This window comes from Gorilla gorilla, chromosome 15 (genome assembly GCF_029281585.2).
Source record: "Gorilla gorilla gorilla isolate KB3781 chromosome 15, NHGRI_mGorGor1-v2.1_pri, whole genome shotgun sequence".
Taxonomy (NCBI): domain Eukaryota; kingdom Metazoa; phylum Chordata; class Mammalia; order Primates; family Hominidae; genus Gorilla; species Gorilla gorilla.
The window spans coordinates 12280732-12299252 of NC_073239.2; positions in this window are offsets into that span (position 1 = coordinate 12280732).

Here is an 18521-nt window from a genome sequence, read left to right on the forward strand (position 1 = left end):
CCATGCCTGGCTAATTTTCATATTTTTAGTAGAGACAGGGTTTCACCATCTTGGTCAGGCTGGTCTCGAACTCCTGACCTTGTGATCTGTCCGCCTCTACCTCCCAAAGTGCTGGGATTACAGGCATGAGCCACCGAGCCAGGCCGATTACTCAGAATTTTCTATATAGACAATCATATCACCTGCAAATACATGTTTTAATTTTTCCTTTCTTATTTAAATACTTTCCCTTGTATTATTGTACTGGCTAGAACTCTTAATACAAGTGGTGAGAGCAAACAGTTTGCCTTGTTCCTGATCTTGGGGGAAATCATTAGGACTTTTTAAGTATGATGTTAGCTGTGAGTTTTTCATAGATGCCTTTTTCCTCTGGTTGAGGAAATTTCCTTCTATTTCTACTTAGCTGAGAGTTTTTTCATTCGAAATGAATGTAGAATTTTGGCAAATGCTTTTTATGGATCTATTAAGATCACCATATGGTTTCCATTTTTGGTCTGTTAATGCAGTGAATTTTGTTGATTGATTTTCAAATGCTAAAACAACCTTTCATTCCCTGGAAAATTCCTACTTGGTCATGGATATGGTTTGGCTGTGTCCCCACCCAAATCTCAACTTGAATTGTATCTCCCAGAATTCCCACGTGTTGTGGGAGGGATGCAGGGAGAGGTAATTGAATCATGGGGGCTGGTCTTTCCCATGATATTCTCATGATAGTGAATTAAGTCTCATGAAATCTGATGGGTTTATCAAGGGTTTCTGCTTTTGCTTCTTCCTCATTTTTCTCTTGCCGCTGCCATGTAAGAAGTTTCTTTCGCCTCCCACCATGATTCTGAGGCCTCCTCAGCCATGTGGAACTGTAAGTTCAATTAGATATTTTTTTTCTTCCCAGTCTTGGGTATGCTTTATCAGCAGTGTGAAAACAAACTAATACAGTCATAATGTGCTATTTGTTTTATATATTTGGGGATTTAATTGGGCTAAAATTTTGTTAGTAATTTTTACAAGTATGTTCATGAGGAATAGATCTATAGTTTTTTTCTTTTCCTTTGAATGTCTTTGTCTAGTTTGGGTATCAATATAATGCTGGTCTCACATGATGAAGTGAGAAGTGTTTCCTCTGCTTTATTTTTCTGATAGGTATTATGCAGAATTGGTATGTGATCTCTGCTAAATATTTTACAGAATTCAGCAGGGAAGCCATCTTGGCCTGGAGTTTTATTTCTGGGAGAATTTTTAACTAAAAATTTGATTTCTTTAATAAAAATAGGGTTTTTGTGTTGTTTGTTATTTCCTTTTATCCTTCTTACGTCTATAGGATCTGTAATGATGTTTTATTTCTAGTTATGGTATAATTATTCATATCTTATATGGGTAAATATTGGTAACTTCTATTTTCTCTGTCTCTGCCTTTCTGTCTCTCTTTCTTCCCAGATTAGTATGGGTTGAAATTTACTAGTTTTATTGATCTTGTCAAAGAACTGGCTTTTGGTTTTATTGGTTTTGCTATTTATTTTTTTCCCTTATTGATTAACTTCCACTCTTTATTATTTCTATTTTTCTACTTACTTCTACTTATGTCCTCTTTTTATAATTTCTTCAGATAAATCTGTGGTTAGTAATTTAATATTTACTTCTTTTCTAATATAGGTCTTAATTTTTCTTTGGGCATGTTTTATTTGTATTCTACACATTCCAATTCTTTGTATTTTCATTTTCATTCAGTTAAGAGTTGGTAATTTTGTGTTTGATTTATTCTTTGACAGATGTGTTACTTAAGAGGGTATATTTTATTCCAAAATATTTTGGGGTTTTCTATATTTCTTTTTGCTATTAGTTTTCCATTTAATTACTTCTTTGCCATAAAATACTTGTCTAATTTGTACCTTTTTAACTTATTGAGAGTTGTTTTATGGTTTAACTCGTGACCTCTCTTGGTAAGTGCTCTGTGTTCTAAAATATTCTGCTGGTTTTGGTTGAAAGGTTTTGTAAATATCAACTTTAGAATCAACAATTGGTTGATAGGGTTGTTCTGTTCTTCTATATCATTACTGACTTCTATCCACCTGTTCTATAGATCATTGAGAGAGGTGTGTTGAAATCCTTGACTATAGGCTGGGCACGGTGGCTCATGCCTGTAATCCCAGCACTTTGGGAGGCTGAGGCGGGCAGATCATAAGGTCAGGAGATCGAGACCATCCTGGCTAACACGGTGAAACCCCATCTCTATTAAAAATACACACACACAAAAAATTAGCCGGGCATGGTGGCAGGCGCCTGTAGTCCCAGCTGCTCGGGAGGCTGAGGCAGGAGAATGGCCTGAACCCAGGAGGCGCAGGTTGCAGTGAGCTGAGATCGTGCCACTGCACTCCAGCCTGGGCAACAGAGCGAGACTCCGTCTCAAAAAAAAAAAAAAATTATTGACTATAATATGTATTCATCTATTTCACCTTGAAGTTCTATCAGTTTTTGCTTCAGGTGTTTTGAACCTTTGATATTAGCTGTATAAATGTTTAGAGTTAGTATGTCTTCCTGTTAAAGTTTCCTTTTATTCCTGTTAATAGCCTCTCCTCAGTGATATTGTTACTTGTTTAGTTTAGATTCTTAATATCCTTTCCTTTGCTTACTTATGGCCATTATCTGCTTTTTCTATTTTAGTGTTTCTTCTTCTAATTAATCCTTTTTGTTATTTCCAGAGTTATTTTTTTTAACACACAGATTTGCTCATGTAGTCATTTGCCTACAAAATACAATCTAGATCCCTTAAAAAGACAGTCATGGCCATTCACAATCTACTCTATCCTACTTTATATCACTCTAAGTATAGAGTGGAAGCTGAGAGTATGACTGAAAGTTTGTAAATCCTGATTCCATCACTTATGAGCTGTTTGGCTAGTTCAAGTTAATTAACCTCCCTATGCCTCAGTTTATCCATGCAAAAACAGAAATAATAAGAGCAATACCTAATCAATAGAATGGTTTTAACAGAAGAGTTCATTCATTTTAAGTTCCTAGAACGGTGTCTAGTACACTATCAGCAACAAATGTGGCTTTAGCTCTCATTATTATTACCTGGATACTTTCTTTCTTGTGATATCCTTTTTCTATTCTTGCTGTACTTGACAATGGTTTTTATACTCCCAGGCCTCTTCTTTGTTCATTGTCTTTTAGTCATTTGTATCCTGGACATTTTGCTATTAGTATGTTAGGACACACTGGATCCTATTTAAATTTTTGATTTTAGCAGACATGCTTAGTTTTAGCAGACAGGTCTTGGCCATCTTTTGTGGACAGTGGTTCCAATGAAAATTTAATTATCAGAGACTTTGTGGTGTTATTTTGGTCTGCTTAATTTACCTGAGACTCCTACTGTTTCCTACTAGTGCCATCTGAGGGGGCAGAAGGAGCATCCCTTGGTCAGGCTGCCTGGAACCTATAAGTTGGGGAGGGAAGTTTCATTTCCACCAAAAAGAAGAAGCTTCCCATATGGGTACATCCACCCTATGTCTCTTATTGTGTGAGGAGGCCTCTGGGGACAAAGAGACTTCTGGGCTAGCCAATTCTGTGGCAGGATTCCTCCTTGTCACTTTCAGTACTGTTTCTAAGTAGGGAAATGTGTGTGTGTAGATTGGACAGAGAATGCTTCCTCTGGCTCCTCATTATCATTGGGGCTTCTGATTGATCTGCACTGCTGGGGCTGGGGTGGGGCCTGCAGGACTTGCCTGGTCTTATGGGTAGAACTCTTTTTCCATCCAGGGGAGGAAGGACCCTACCTGGGCTGCCTTCTGTTGCTATGTGGGAAATTGGGAAGTATTGGGCTTGCATCACATCACCTTCTTCAGTTGGGTGGGGGTAAGAGATGCTCTGCCAGTGTGTTTTTCCTTTAGTCCTGGGGTGGCTAACCAGTTTGCCTTTCGCTCTCTACCTTTCAAAGTTATCTTTTGGTTGTCTCATTTTATTTCCAGTGTTTATCGTTGTACTTAGCATGGTAAAACAGAGAGAAATCTTGTTAGAACTAAAAGTCTTGTTTTTCTTATTTTAAATGCTTTTGTCAACATTATCTCCAACTTATGTGATCCCATTTATCCTTCAACTCTTAGTTCAACCAGTATCTTCTCTATGAGAACTCCCTTGAATCAAGTGGCCATCTTCTTTGACATGTACTCATTGTCAATAAAAATAATACAAGTAAAAAATAGAGTAGAACAGCTATTACATAGCATTACATTGTGTTAGGTATAAGTAATTTAGAGATGATTTAAAGTATAGGGGAGGATGTGCCTAGGTTATATGCAAATACTACACCATTTTATTTAAGGGACTTGAGCATTCATGGATTTTCGTATCCATGGGGTTCTGGAACCAATCTCCCAAGGATACTGAGGGATGACTGTATTCAGTAGGCAGTTAAAAATGTCTTCTGTGGTTTAAGTAACACATAAATAAATGTTCCATATTAGGGATAACAGTCACATTTAGGTCTAAGCAAGTATCAACAATTTTAATTGTAATAGTAAAGACAGAGAGATGTTAGATGTCTCTGGAATAATAACCATTAAGGAATCATTTTTAAGTGAGAGATAATTAATATATTTATATGGTAAGGAAAAGATGTTTTTAGGTAGGAATACATTAAAGCTATATCAGAGGGCACAGTAAAAGAGAAAGAGCACATAATAAAAATGAAAACAAAATTATATCAGAAGGTATAATGAAGGCGAATAGCTGAGGGAATTGTATTCAGAGCACCTGATTAGTGTAAAGCAGGACTTCTTCCCTTATGACAAGAACAAATATGGATAAGTATAGATTTGGGGGAGGATGGAGTTAAAGCTGTAGACCTATGATTCATTTGTGCCCTGATTACCAAGAGTGATGCTTTTGAGGGAAAGCAAAGAAGGCTCTTGAGCCAGTCAAATCTCCATGTAAACATGGTAACTATATTTTGGGTAAATAGACTAACATTTGTTAGGAGAAGAGTTCTTACCTGTGGAATGTCCTTTACAGGTTGTCTCTGACTTCAGATTACTTATAATAAATACATCTATAGTTTACGGATTTGTAAGGCATGAAAACTATCGCATATGTTCTACAACTCTCTGAGGGCATAAAATAGAAATGGTTTGTAATCATATTCCCCCAAATGTGGAAAGTGACCACCAAACCTCACTCAGAGACCTCATCTGTTCTTCTCGGCCAGATGACTCCTGTCCAATGTGGAAAGAAAGGACCTGAGAAATCACGCAGGATGTTCTTGATTTCTCCCTTTGTCTGTGCCTCTTGATTGCTTATGTGCTTGACATTGTTAATAAAACTTGCTGTTAGGTAAGGTCTCTCATATGTGTGGTTCTGATTTGGTAATTTGATACTCATTGTGGTGCTCAGATGTTAACTGGGTGGATTAGGATAGGGTATTTTAATTTGGTGGGTTGGGATACATGTATTTTCTCCGCAGATTGTGAAAACTGTGCCCTCAGCTAAGAGAAAGGGATTGGAGGTGGGACTTAAATAGAATGTTAAAGACTTTGACTAGTGTGCATTGTGAAATGGGAAAGAAGAAAATGTAAAATGATTGCAAAGAGACATTCAGCTGTAGCTAAGGTAAGGTCAATGTGATAACTAAATGGAACAGCTGGGTTGTGCTAATAGAAGTGTGAGGGAGGTGCCTATCCTGCCCCACTCTGTACTAGAATATTCATTTCTTCTGGGCTATAATACTCTAACTAGAAAACATTCATGGAAGACCAAGAAGATGTTAAGAACTTGACTCAATATTATGTCACATATTGAATAGTGGAAAGATTGGCAACATTTGGTTGAGAGAAAGGAAAACAGAACAGGCCTCAGGTGATTGAACATCTACCAATGATTGGAAATTGTGCAGAACCATTTTATGACTATATAATGAGGCATTTTAAAAAGCTGCCTAAAGATAGAAAGTGCAGCCTTAAGCTAGATATTCTACCACCTCTGGGGATTTTTAGTGCAGCAGAGCTGGTGAGGCTGGAGAATGTGTATCAAAAGGTACAAAGTTTCAGTTAGGTGGAATAGGTTCAGGTGATTACACAGCATGGTGACTATAGTTAATAATAATGTATTCTATATTTAAAAATGGCTAAAAAATAGATTTTAAATGTTCTCACCAGAAAAAATCATACGTATTTGAGATAATAGGTATGTAAATTAGTCTGATTTGATCATTTCACAATGCATGCATGTACCAAAATATTACCTTGTGCTCCATAAAGATGCAAAATTATTCATCAATTAAAAATAAGGTAAATCTTTAAAAATAAAAACAAAACAAAAACAAAATCTGCCACATAGCCAGATTTGGGACCACTGAGCTGGTTCATGTAGTGAATATTTGAACATCTGGTGGCTGAATTAGATGATAGCTCATATTCTTTTCAAGCTGATATTGTGTGTCTGCAGTTGACCATATACTGAAGATCAACAGCAGTAGTTTTCAATGAGTACTGTCTGCTTCTTATAGCTTTATGGAACAGCTGGCCTCTGGATGATTAGTTTATTTTCTATGGCTGCCCAGTACTGGATATGGCCACTGCTTATGAAATATGACTCATTTATAGGATCTTAATCAGATGGTAGGAAGCCTGACACAAGTGAGCTGTCTAGATACTCATCAGTACTGAGCTGTGTCTGAAGTGCTTGAGTAAGAAATATTAGCCAAGTGTACTTCAAGGCTGAGTTATTGCACCCATGTCTAATAAGCTCACTTGGGAATTCTAATTTTGAAGGGCTTCAACACTGACAGAGTTGAGCATGTCATGAGCCCTTGTCTGATTTTCTTAATTGTCTTTACTGACCATTATGTTAATATATACAATTCTAGTTATAGAATCCAAAGTAGTGGCTAAATATTCTCCTGACAATATCCATAAGAAGGAAAAGTTACTGATGACACTTCTCTGTATAAAGTACATTTATAACAGAACCAGGGACAATACCTCCAAAGAGGAGAGGTCAAGCAGTTTATCCTGTGGAGTCCTATCAGACTTCAATTTATTTTTGTAACCAAAAAATTAATGGTCCCAGCTCCTCTGGGATTTGATGGGCCAAATTTGGCTGTATATATATATATACGTATATATATATATATATATATATATACACGTATATATATATACATACATATATATGTATATATATATAAGTATATATATATATATACACGTATATATATATACATACATATATATGTATATATATATACGTGTATATATATACATATGTATATATATATACGTATATATATATATATATATATAATCCACCTGCATTGGCCTCCCAAAGTGTTGGGGTTACAGGCGAGAGCCACTGAGCCCGGGCCAAGAAATCTAGTTTCAATTTTCTCAGCAGATACTGATATGTAGCCCCTGTGAAGCTTAAATACTTCAGAATTTTATTTCAAATAAGGAAGGATATTTGATTTGGGTCTGTAGATAAAATTGCCCCCTTTAAATAAGGGAAGAGTGATATATTCAGAAAGAACCATGATAAAATTCCTTTATACTAATCTTGGCGATGAAAGTTCAGTTTGAAACTAAGACTTATGTTAAGAGCAAGGTTTCTCAAACCTAGCATTACTGACATTTGGGGCTGGACAATTCTTCGTTGTGGAGGGGCGATCTGGTGCATTGTAAATGTTTAGTGGCATCTCAGGCCTCTATCCACTGGATGACAGTAGAACCCACCACCTAATTTTTACAACCAAAAATATCTCTAGATTTGCCAAATGTCCTTGGGGGAAAAATCACACTCATTGGAGTACCACTACTCTAGAGAAATGCTACAGCATTGATTGTAATTTAATAAAACTTCAACAATCTTTGTACCGAAAATTAAAAAAAAAGCTGTAGTAATCATCTGGTCTTTTAGCTTGTTACCCCTCTAGATAGTTCCAGGACATTATATAGACTGTGAAGCTTGACCTTGGTGGGATATAAATGCTTTCCAAATACAGAAAAGAAGTAGATAGGATGTAGTTTCCTGAATATAAAAAATCTGTGAGGTGTCACAGACTGTGACCTGGATATGGCAACTTTGACTAATTCATCATGATTCTATAGAAAGACAAAATTTTGCTGTTGGCTTAACTCTTTTTTAATTATGCAAAAACTTGAATATTTGGATTGATCCTAGGGAATGGCCTTCAGACACAATTAAATAAACATATCTTCAGCCAACCAAAGATTGTTATTAGAGGTTTATCTTTTTATTGGTTAACTTATAATAAAAATGTATAATTGGTAGAATAGTAATGTTTAAGAAATGTTCAGTAATTCACTTATTTTATCTTTGTTTAAGGCTTTACAACAAATGGTAAAGTTTGTGTCGAGGGTTGTCATTTACATGAACTTAAATGATACAATATCATTTTACTCAGAGTTAGCAAAATGTGAGCTTTAAGGATACAGTCCCCAAGACTGTCCTTATTTCTGACACCGATTGCATCTTTGGGGAACTCCCAGAACCACCCTCAGTTTTGAATTCACCAGAATTACTCACAGAACTCATTGAAAGCTATTATACTCATGATTATGGGTTATTACAGATAAAGGACACAAATCAAATTCAGCCAAAGGAAGAGACAAATAGGGCAAAGTCTGGGACAGTTATAGATGTGAAACGTCTGGTGTCTTCAGGATGTGTTACTCTCTTAGCATTGATGTGTGACCATATGCACAGAGTACTGTTAACCAGGGAAGCCCACCCAAGCCTTAGTGTGCAGAGTTTTTACTAGGGCTTCATTACATAGGCATGACTGATTGATTCATTGCCCTTGTGTTTGATTTCAGTTGCCAGGTTGACAGATGCATGACCCAAATTTCACACTCCAAAGACAACCATATTTTAGGGTGTAAAATTCAGGGTGTGGCCAGCCCCTACCCCAAGCAAAGATACTTCTCTCAGTTATGACATACATTACATCCCAAAAATTGAAGGCAAAAGCCAGGCCTTTCTTTGGGCAAGGTCGAATTCTTTACTGCAGATTTGAGCAATACAAACTTATTTATAGAGCCTAAGTATGATACATATGTATGTAATTTTTAAGAATCCATTATGCTTCAGATATTTCCACACATACTATTCTTGAAATCCTGCATCTATTTATAAGATAAGCCATAGTATTAGGGGCCACAAGTATAACAATCTTATCTCATGTGTTGTACAAGTTGAATATCCTTTATCTGAAACGCTTAGGACAAGAAGTGTTTTGGGTTTCAGATTTTTTTCAGGTTTTTTTCAGATTTTGCAATATTTGCATATAAATAATGAGACATCTTGACGATGAGACCCAAGTCTAAACAGTCAATTAATTTACGTTTTATATGCACCTTATATACATAGCCTGAAGGTAATTTGATATAATATTTTTAATAATTTTGTGCATGAAAGAAGTTTTGACTGTATTTTAAATGTGATCCCTCACATGAGGTCATATGTAGAAATTTCCACTTGTGGTGTCATGTCACTACTCAAAAGGTTTCAAATTTTGAAGCATTTCAGATAGTACATTTTCAGATTATACATGCTCAACTAGCATTATTATTACTATTTTTTTAAAATTTAAACTTAAATCAGCTGTTGTATTTAAATAGTGGTAGAATGTCTCCCATTATTACAATGAGTTGTCAGACCAGTTTTCCATTTTTCAAGACCAATGTTTCACATAAATTATATTCATCATAGTTTTAAAATATTTAAATTTAACATAAAACTTTAAATTATCATAAGTACCCATGATCAAAATCACACAGCTAGTAACAGATGAGCCAGAATTTGAGCCTAGCTTTTTAAGTTCCATGGATTCTTTTGATCTCAAAGCTGTACAAACATCATGAAAGGCATTATTCACAAGACCCTGGAATCAGCTGAGAACACATGACCAGCCTTTGGAAAATATTGCCAGTGATTTGTTGGGACTCAATAGATGCTTAGAAAGGCTTCTGTTAGCCTGACATGATAAAGGCAATTGAGAAGCATTTTGTTTATGTGCCTAAAATGAATGTCCATGTGGCGAATCAGAAAATTTGTTTTGGCTAGTGCCCAGGCCTACATAGTTTTGGTTTGTGATTGTATTTGTCATTGGACAGACTGGTTTTGTCTTCTCAGAGACTGAATAAAATTTGGGTCATGATGGTACCTTCACAAAGCAGCACAATCTTACTGACTACTTAACTGCTAAAGATGTGTTTCTATGCCTCCACTGAATCTTGGACACAATAACGTTAGGGTAATTATCCTAGTTTACATCACTATTACAGCACATTCCTTCTGAATCTAAAGTTATTGTGACTTAGAGAATCACTCATGACTTTCTATTTTAAAACTTGGTTCTGGCTGGGCACAGTGGCTCATGCCTGTAATCCCAGCACTTTGGGAGGCCGAGGTGGGCGGATCACGAGGTCAGGAGTTCAAGACCAACCTGGCCAACGTAATAAAACTCCATCTCTACTAAAAATACAAAAATTAGCCAGGGATAGTGGCACGTGTCTGCAGTCCCAGCTACTCGGGGGGCTAAGGCAGGAGAATCGCTTGATCCTGGGAGGCGGAGATTGCAGTGAGTAGAGATCACGCCACTGCACTTCAGCTTAGGCAACAGAGTGAGACTTCATCTGAAAAAACAACAATAACAAAAAACTTGGTCTTAATGTTTACACAGAAACAAACTTTTTCTATTACTTGTCAGACCAAAATTCATGTCATTTTCCAAGACCATTGTCCTCCTCTGCTATCCCACTTAAACTGATTGCTATCTTCTTGTGCAGTTTGTAGTTAAAATTATTAAAAATTTTCTGGGCTATCAGTTCTAGTAGCTATTGAGTGACTCAGATAGTTTTAATACATTCACAAAGTTTAATGGGCAGATAGCTTTTCTGTATTAAGTTGAAAAAAAGAAATCTCACGCAGATTTTTAGCTAGTTTTCTTTGATGCCTTTTTCAATGTCCTGCAGTTGTTTCAACACGGAAACATTTCAGAGAAAAGTGTGTTTGGGCTCCTGAAGACATATGTATTATAATTTTACAACCAGAAAACTTGGGCTTTGTAACTCAAATTGCAGAACTTATCTGAAGTTTACTTGTCTATCACCAGTAAGAAAAAAGAGTGGAAATAAATATATAGCTAACAATATCAGTGACAAAATGAAAAAGTAGTCAAAGTAGAATCTTTCCCTTAAAAGTGGTTTTAAAATTCTAGTTCTAGGATCAGATCCATTGGAATTATCTTGAGTATTTATTGAAAATATAGAATCTCCAGACATGGAACTCAAGAAATTTTATTTTTAACAAGTGGTTCTAGGTGATTCTCAGATTCACTCAGATTTCGGAACCACAGTATCGGTGAAGCAGATAACCTGAGAGTTCTCTTCAGGGAGCAAGTATCTACAAATGGTGAAGAACTTAAATTAAGAGGTAGATAGTGTAAGGATTGGGAATAATTGATATTAATATAAGGAGATATAGAACACGGAGGTTACCAATGTTGAGATCAAGCATATCCCAAAAGAACTATATACTTCCTGCATAACAGAGGGCCATGGCTAGAAGAAGAAATTGGCAGATCTGCATTGGAATACATTTAACCAAGGAGGTGAAAGACCTCTACAAGAAGAACTACAAAACACAGTTGAAAGACATCATACATGACAAAAATAATTGGAAAAACCTCCCATGTTCATGGATAGGGAGAATCAATATCATTAAAATGAACTATACTGCCCAAATCTACAGATTGCATACAATTCCTATCAAATTACCATATCATTTTTGACAAAATTAGAAAAAACAGTTGTAAAATTCATATGGAATTGAAAAATAGCCTGAATGCCCAAAGCGATCCTAAAAAAAATAATAAAGCTGGAGGCATGACATTATCTGACTTCAAACTATATATACTACAAGGCCATAGTAACCAAAGCAACATGATATTGATACAAAAATGGACACATAGATCAATGTAACAGGATAGAGAACCGAGAAATAAAGCCATAGTTACAACCAACTGATCTTTGACAAAACTGACAAAAAATAAACAATGGGGAATGGATACCCTATTCAATGAACAGTGCTGGGAAAAGTGACTAGCCACAAGCAGAAGATCAAAATGAGATCCCTAACTTTCACTATATACAAAAAATAACTCAACGTGGATTAAGGACTTAAATGTAAGACCTGAAACTATAATCCTAGAAGAAAACCTAGGCAAAATTCTACACAGTGTCCTAGGCAAATAATTTATGACTAAGACCTCAAAAGCAAATACAACAAAAACAAAAATAACAAATGGGGCTTAATTAAACTAAAGAGCTTCTGTACAGCAAAATAAACAACAGAATAAACAGACGACCTGCAGAATGGGAGAAAATATTTGCAAACTATGCATCTAACAAAGAACTAATATCCAGAGGCTATGAAGAACATAAAAAAACAAGAACAAAACAAATAACCTCATTACAAATGGGCAAAGTACATGAACAAATACTTCTCAAAAAAGACATACAAGTGGCCAACAAATGTATGAAAAAAATCGCTAATTATTAGATAAATGTAAATTAACATCATAAGATACCATCTCACATCAGTCAGAATGGCTATTATTAAAAAGTCAAAAAATAAACAGATATTGGCGAGGATATGGAGAAAAGGGAGCATGTACACACTTTTGGAGGGACTGCAAGTTAGTTCAATCCCTGTGTAAAACAGTATGAAAGTTTCTCAAAGAACTAAAAATAGAACTGCCACTTGACCCAGCAATCCACTATATATACCCAAAGGAAAATAAATAATTTTACAAAAAGACACCTGCACTTGCATATTTATTACAGGGCTGTTCACAATAGCGGAGTCATGGAATCAACTTAAGTATCCATCAGTGATGGACTGGATAAGGAGAATTTGTTGTATATATACACCATGGAATACTGCATGGATATAGAAAATAAAATCTTTCATTAATATTCATGTATTTTTATTCAATTCATGTCATTCACAGCAATATGGATGGAGTTAGAGCCAATATATAAATATTTTTTATTCAGAAAATCAAATACCACATGTTCTCATTTATTAGTGGGAGCTAAACAATGGGTATATGTGGACATAAAGGTGGAAATAATAGACACTGGGAAATCCATAAAGGGGATGAGAGGGGCAAGAGGTGTTGAAAAAGTACCTATGGGTTACAATGTTCACTATTTGGGGGATGGGTTCACTGGAAGCCCAAACTCCAGCATTATGCAATATAACCACGTAAAAAAACCTGCACATGTACCCCTGGAATCTACAATAAAAAAGTAATTAAAATAAAATGTACTTGCATAGCTTATTTCTAACCCCAGCCCAGTCCTCTTTACAAAGTACAATTGACCTTTTGACCTCTCTGCAAGCACTTCATCTCTTTGAGTTTCTTATACTCCACAGGGAGAATATGCTGAATAAAATTGATGTGATTTGGCTCTGTGTTCCCACACAAATCTCATCTTGAAGTGTAATCCCCATGTGTTGAGGGAGGGAAGTGATTGGAGCAGCGATTTCCCCCATGCTGTTTTAGTAATAGTGAGTGAATTCTCATGAGATCTGATGGTTTATAAGTGGTAATTTTTCCTGCTCTCTCATGCTCTCTTGTCTCTCTCCTGCTGCCATGTAAGATGTGCCTGCTTCCCCTTCCACCAAGATTGTAAGTTTCCTGAGGCCTCCCAGCCATGCAGGACTGTGAATCAATTAAACCTCCTTTCTTTATAAATTACAGTCTCAAGTAGTATCTTTATAGCAGTGTGAGAATGGACTAATACACAAACCTTTAGTATTTAACATTAAATACCATATAATAAACATGAAAATATATACTATATATGTGAGCTTTAAAAAAGTGACTGTTATATTTTGCCTATTTTATTTTTTTCATTCATCTATTTGCTCAGTGAACAAACTTCCAATAATTAGTTATACTAAGTACTATTTTAGGCCCTGGAAATAAAAAATGATAAAGAACTATGAATATATAATATCTATTGACTCATGTTCCAGATGTGCTGTGTTTTGTATACATTAATTCATTTATTCTGGAAAGTTCAAATAATAAAAATTACATGTATTAAGTGCTTCCAATGCACTAGATATTGCATGACTGATTGTATAAAATAGTTATTTAGATAACCAACTGAATGTATGTGTGTGTGTGTTTATGTAGTTGGCCCTACATGGGGGTGTGTGTGTGTGTGTGTGTGTGTGTGTGTGTGTAGTTGGCCCTACATGGATTCTGCATCCATGCATTCAACCAACCTCACACTGAAAATATTTTTTAAAAAATTGTGTCTATACTGAACATGTATAGTTTTTTTGTCATTTCCTAAACAATAAAGCATAACAATCATTTACATAGCATTTACATTTTTAAGGCATTATAAGTAATATAGAGATGATTTAAAGTATACAAGAAGATATGCATAGGTTATATGAATGCTGTATCATTTAATATCAGAGACTTGAGTACTTGCAGATTTTGGTATCTGTGAGAGGTCCTGAAATCAATTCCCCATGGATATTGAAGGATGACAGTCTGTGTGTGCATGTATGTGTGTGTATTAAGATAGAGTTAGAGAAAGAGAGGGAGAGGGAAATTTATTTTTAAAAATTGGCTTATGAGGTCGTGGAAATTGGCAAGTCTGAAATCTGCAGAGAAAGAAGCAGGCTGGAGACCTAGAAAAGAGTTGACATTACAGCTCAAGTCCAAAGGCAGAAATCCCTCTTCCTCTGTGGGGGAAGCAGGAGGATTAAATCTTTTGCTCTTATGGTCTTGAATTGATTGGATGTGGCCACTCTTGCCATGGAGGATAATCTGCTTTCACTAAAAGGCTACTGATTTAAATGTTAATTTTATCCAAAGATAGATTGCATAGTAATAGGTAGACTGGTGTTTAACAAAATGTCTAGGTACTACAGCCTAGACAAGTTGACACATAAGGTTAATCACCACACTGCTTTACATATATTGTATCTTAGGAACTCCGTGAGGTATTATTATCAACTGAGTTTTACAGATCAAGAAATTGAGGGAACGAGGATAAGTGTTTTGCCTTGGAGGAGAGTAATTGTAAAGAGTGAGAGACATTCAAACAGTTGTTCTAATTCAAACCAATATTCTGAACAATAATGCTTTCACTTCCAGGGGAAGAAATTTAGGCAAATTTAGATTAAGTAACTTGCCCGTGCCACTCAACTAGTAGGTGATGGATTCAGAATTTGAATCCAGATCTGATTGTAAAGTCTCTGTTGTTACTCACCATACAATAAACTTTTTCAGTCTCTGTCCCTAGGCAGCTCTCAGTCTGTTAGAAAAGTAAGATATGAAAATGAATAATTGGCATTGTTAGGAAATGATTATTTGGAGAGACTGGAGTCTTCCTGAAAAATATGGCCTCTGAACTTGGCTTTGTAAATAGTCAGATTGAAGAAGACACCATGAAATGGAAAGATATTCCATGTTCATGAATTGGAAAAATCGACATTGTTAAAATGTTCACACTACCCAAAGCAATCTACCGATTCAATCCAATCCCTATCTAAATACCAATGATATTCTTCACAGAAATAGAAAAAAATTATAAAATTTATATGGAACCGCAACAGAACTAGACTAGCCAAACTATCTTAAGTGAAAAGAACAAAACCAGAGGATTCACATTACCTGACTTTAAATTATACCTACAGAGTGATAGTAACCAAAATAGCATGGTACTGGCATAAAAACAGACACACAGACCAATGAAACAGAAGAGAGAACCAAGAAACAAAAGTCCACACACCTACAGTGAACTTATTTTCAACAAAGTTGCCAAGAACATACAGTGGAGAAAAGACAGTCTCTTCAATAAATGGTGCTGGGAAAACTGGATAGCCATATACAAAATAATTAAACTAGACCCCTATCTCTCACCATATGCAAAAATCAAATCAAAATGGATTAAATACTTAAATCTAAGACCTCAAACTATTAAACTACTACAAGAAAACATTGGGGAAACTCTCTAGAACGTTGGTCTGGGCAAAACTTTCTTGACTAATATCACACCAGTGAAGACGACCAAAGCAAAATGGACAAAAGGGATCCTCTCAAGTTAAAAACCTTCTGCATAGAAATGAAAACAATCAACAAAGTGAGCAGACAATCCACAGAATGGGGGAAAATATTTGCAAACTACCCATTTGACCCCATTTGACAAGGGACTAATAGACAGAATATACAAAGGGCTCAAACAACTCCATAGGAAAACAATAATCTTATCAAAAAATGGGCAAAAGATGTGAATAGTCATTTTTCAAAACACAAATGGCAAACAGGCATATGAAACGGTGCCCAACATAATTGATCATCAGAGAAATGCAAATCAAAATTAAAATGAGATAGCCTCTCACCCCAGTTAAAATGGCTTATAACTAAAAGTCAGGCAATAACAAATGTTGGTGAGATGTGGAGAAAAGGGAACCCGTGTACACTTTTCGTGGAAATGCAAATTAGTATAACCACTATGGAAAACAGTTTGGCGGTTCCTCAAAAAACTAAAAATTGAGCTACTGTATGATCCAGCAATCCCACTGCTAGGTATATACCCAAAAGAAAGGAAATGAGTATATTGAAGAGATATCTGTACCCCCATGTTTATTGCAGCACTGTTCACAATAGCCATGATTTGGAGACTACCTAAGTGAACATCAACAGATGAATGGATAAAGAAAATCTGTTATTTATACACAGTGGAGTACTATTCATCCATAAAAAAGAATGAGATCCTGTCATTTGCAACAACATAGATGGAACTGGAGGTCATGATGTTAAGTGAAATAAGCCAGGCACAAAAGACAAATATCATATATTCTTACCTACTTGTGGAATCTAAAAGTCAAAACAATTGAACACATGAGTAAAGAGTGTAGAAGGATCATTACTAGAAGCTGGGCAGGGGAATGGGGACTTGGGGGAGAGGTGGGGATGGTTAATGGGTGCAAAAATAGAATGAGTAAGACCTAATATTTGATGGCACAGTGTGACTATAGTCAATAATAATTTAATTGTGCATTTTAAAATAAACTAAAAGAGTATAACTGGATTGTTTGTAACACGAAGGATAAATGCTTGGGGGGATGGATACCCCATTCTCCATGATGTGCTTATCTCACATGGCCTGCCTGTATATTGTTCCCCCTCCCAAGTAGCTGGGATTACAGGCACCTGCCACCACACCTGGCTAATTTTTTTTGTATTTTTAGTAGAGATGGGGTTTTGCCATGTTGGATAGACTGGTCTCGAATGCCTGACCTCAGGTGATCAGCCTACCTTGGCCTCCCAAAGTGCTGGGATTATAAGCGTGAACCACCGTGCCTGGCCACATGCCTGTATCAAAGCATCTCATGCACTCCACAAATATATACACATACTATATACCCATAAAAATTAAAAATAAAAAAATTCATAAAAGATACAATAATGAGGCTTCATTAGTTGGACAAAAGTACATTCCAGGAAAAATCTGGCATGTGAAATAAAATGAGTATAAAACAGCAAAGTGTATTAGGGAAAGAATGAGCATTTTGTTATTTCTCTAACTGATATAAAGTGAGGGTGAAGTGGGGTGGGGTGGGGTGGTGAGGCAGGAGATCAGAATGGCCAGTTAGAGCTAGGCTAGATATTTTGTGTTGGTAGGGAGACAATGAGGAATTTTTAACGGGGGAGAGATTTTATTAGACTTTAGTTTTACAAACGATGAGAAAGTCTTTCAGAAAAAGTTGTGAAAGACTTTGAAATAGACAAAAAACTGTACTAGGTGTCTTCAATCGAAATATATGTTGTCTAAAGGACAGAGCACACCCTTCTGAGTTATTTGATTCTATGGAGTTTGCATCTTTCATTGTCTTTGAGCTATTTAAAATTCTGTAAATTGCAGATCATGTCGATGCAAATGACTCTTGTCCATAGATGTGCAAAGGAATTGTCTGGAGAATGGAAAATTAATTTTCCTCCCTACTGTGGAAAAAGCCAGGCTTGAATATATTGGTAAATTCTTCTCAGCATCCCTTATTAACCTATGTAAGTGTGGTACTTTAACTTCTCCTTTGAACTCATTGTAACATCTTACTTGCTCCCTCATTCATTAATTAGTTAAATAAAATCTATGACACATGTTTATTTTATAGTTGTATGAAAGTTATCATGTTACCTTAAATTTTTTTTTAACTTGTCTGTCCTAAGTGAAGAGACAATGTGCTTCCTCTGAAGGCAGTGGTGGCACACGCAGATGGCGGGAAGGCAGTAAAGTAGAGAGTGCTTTATACTGACTTTGTACTGACAAAACCTAGTGTACTGGCTTTGTACTGACAAGACCTAGTATACAGGCTTTGTACTGATGAGACCTAGTGCTCTGATGAGACATGGGAAGTGATGAATTATGAGGGTTCACAAATGATTCCCCGATTTCTGGCATGAGTGATTACATAGATAA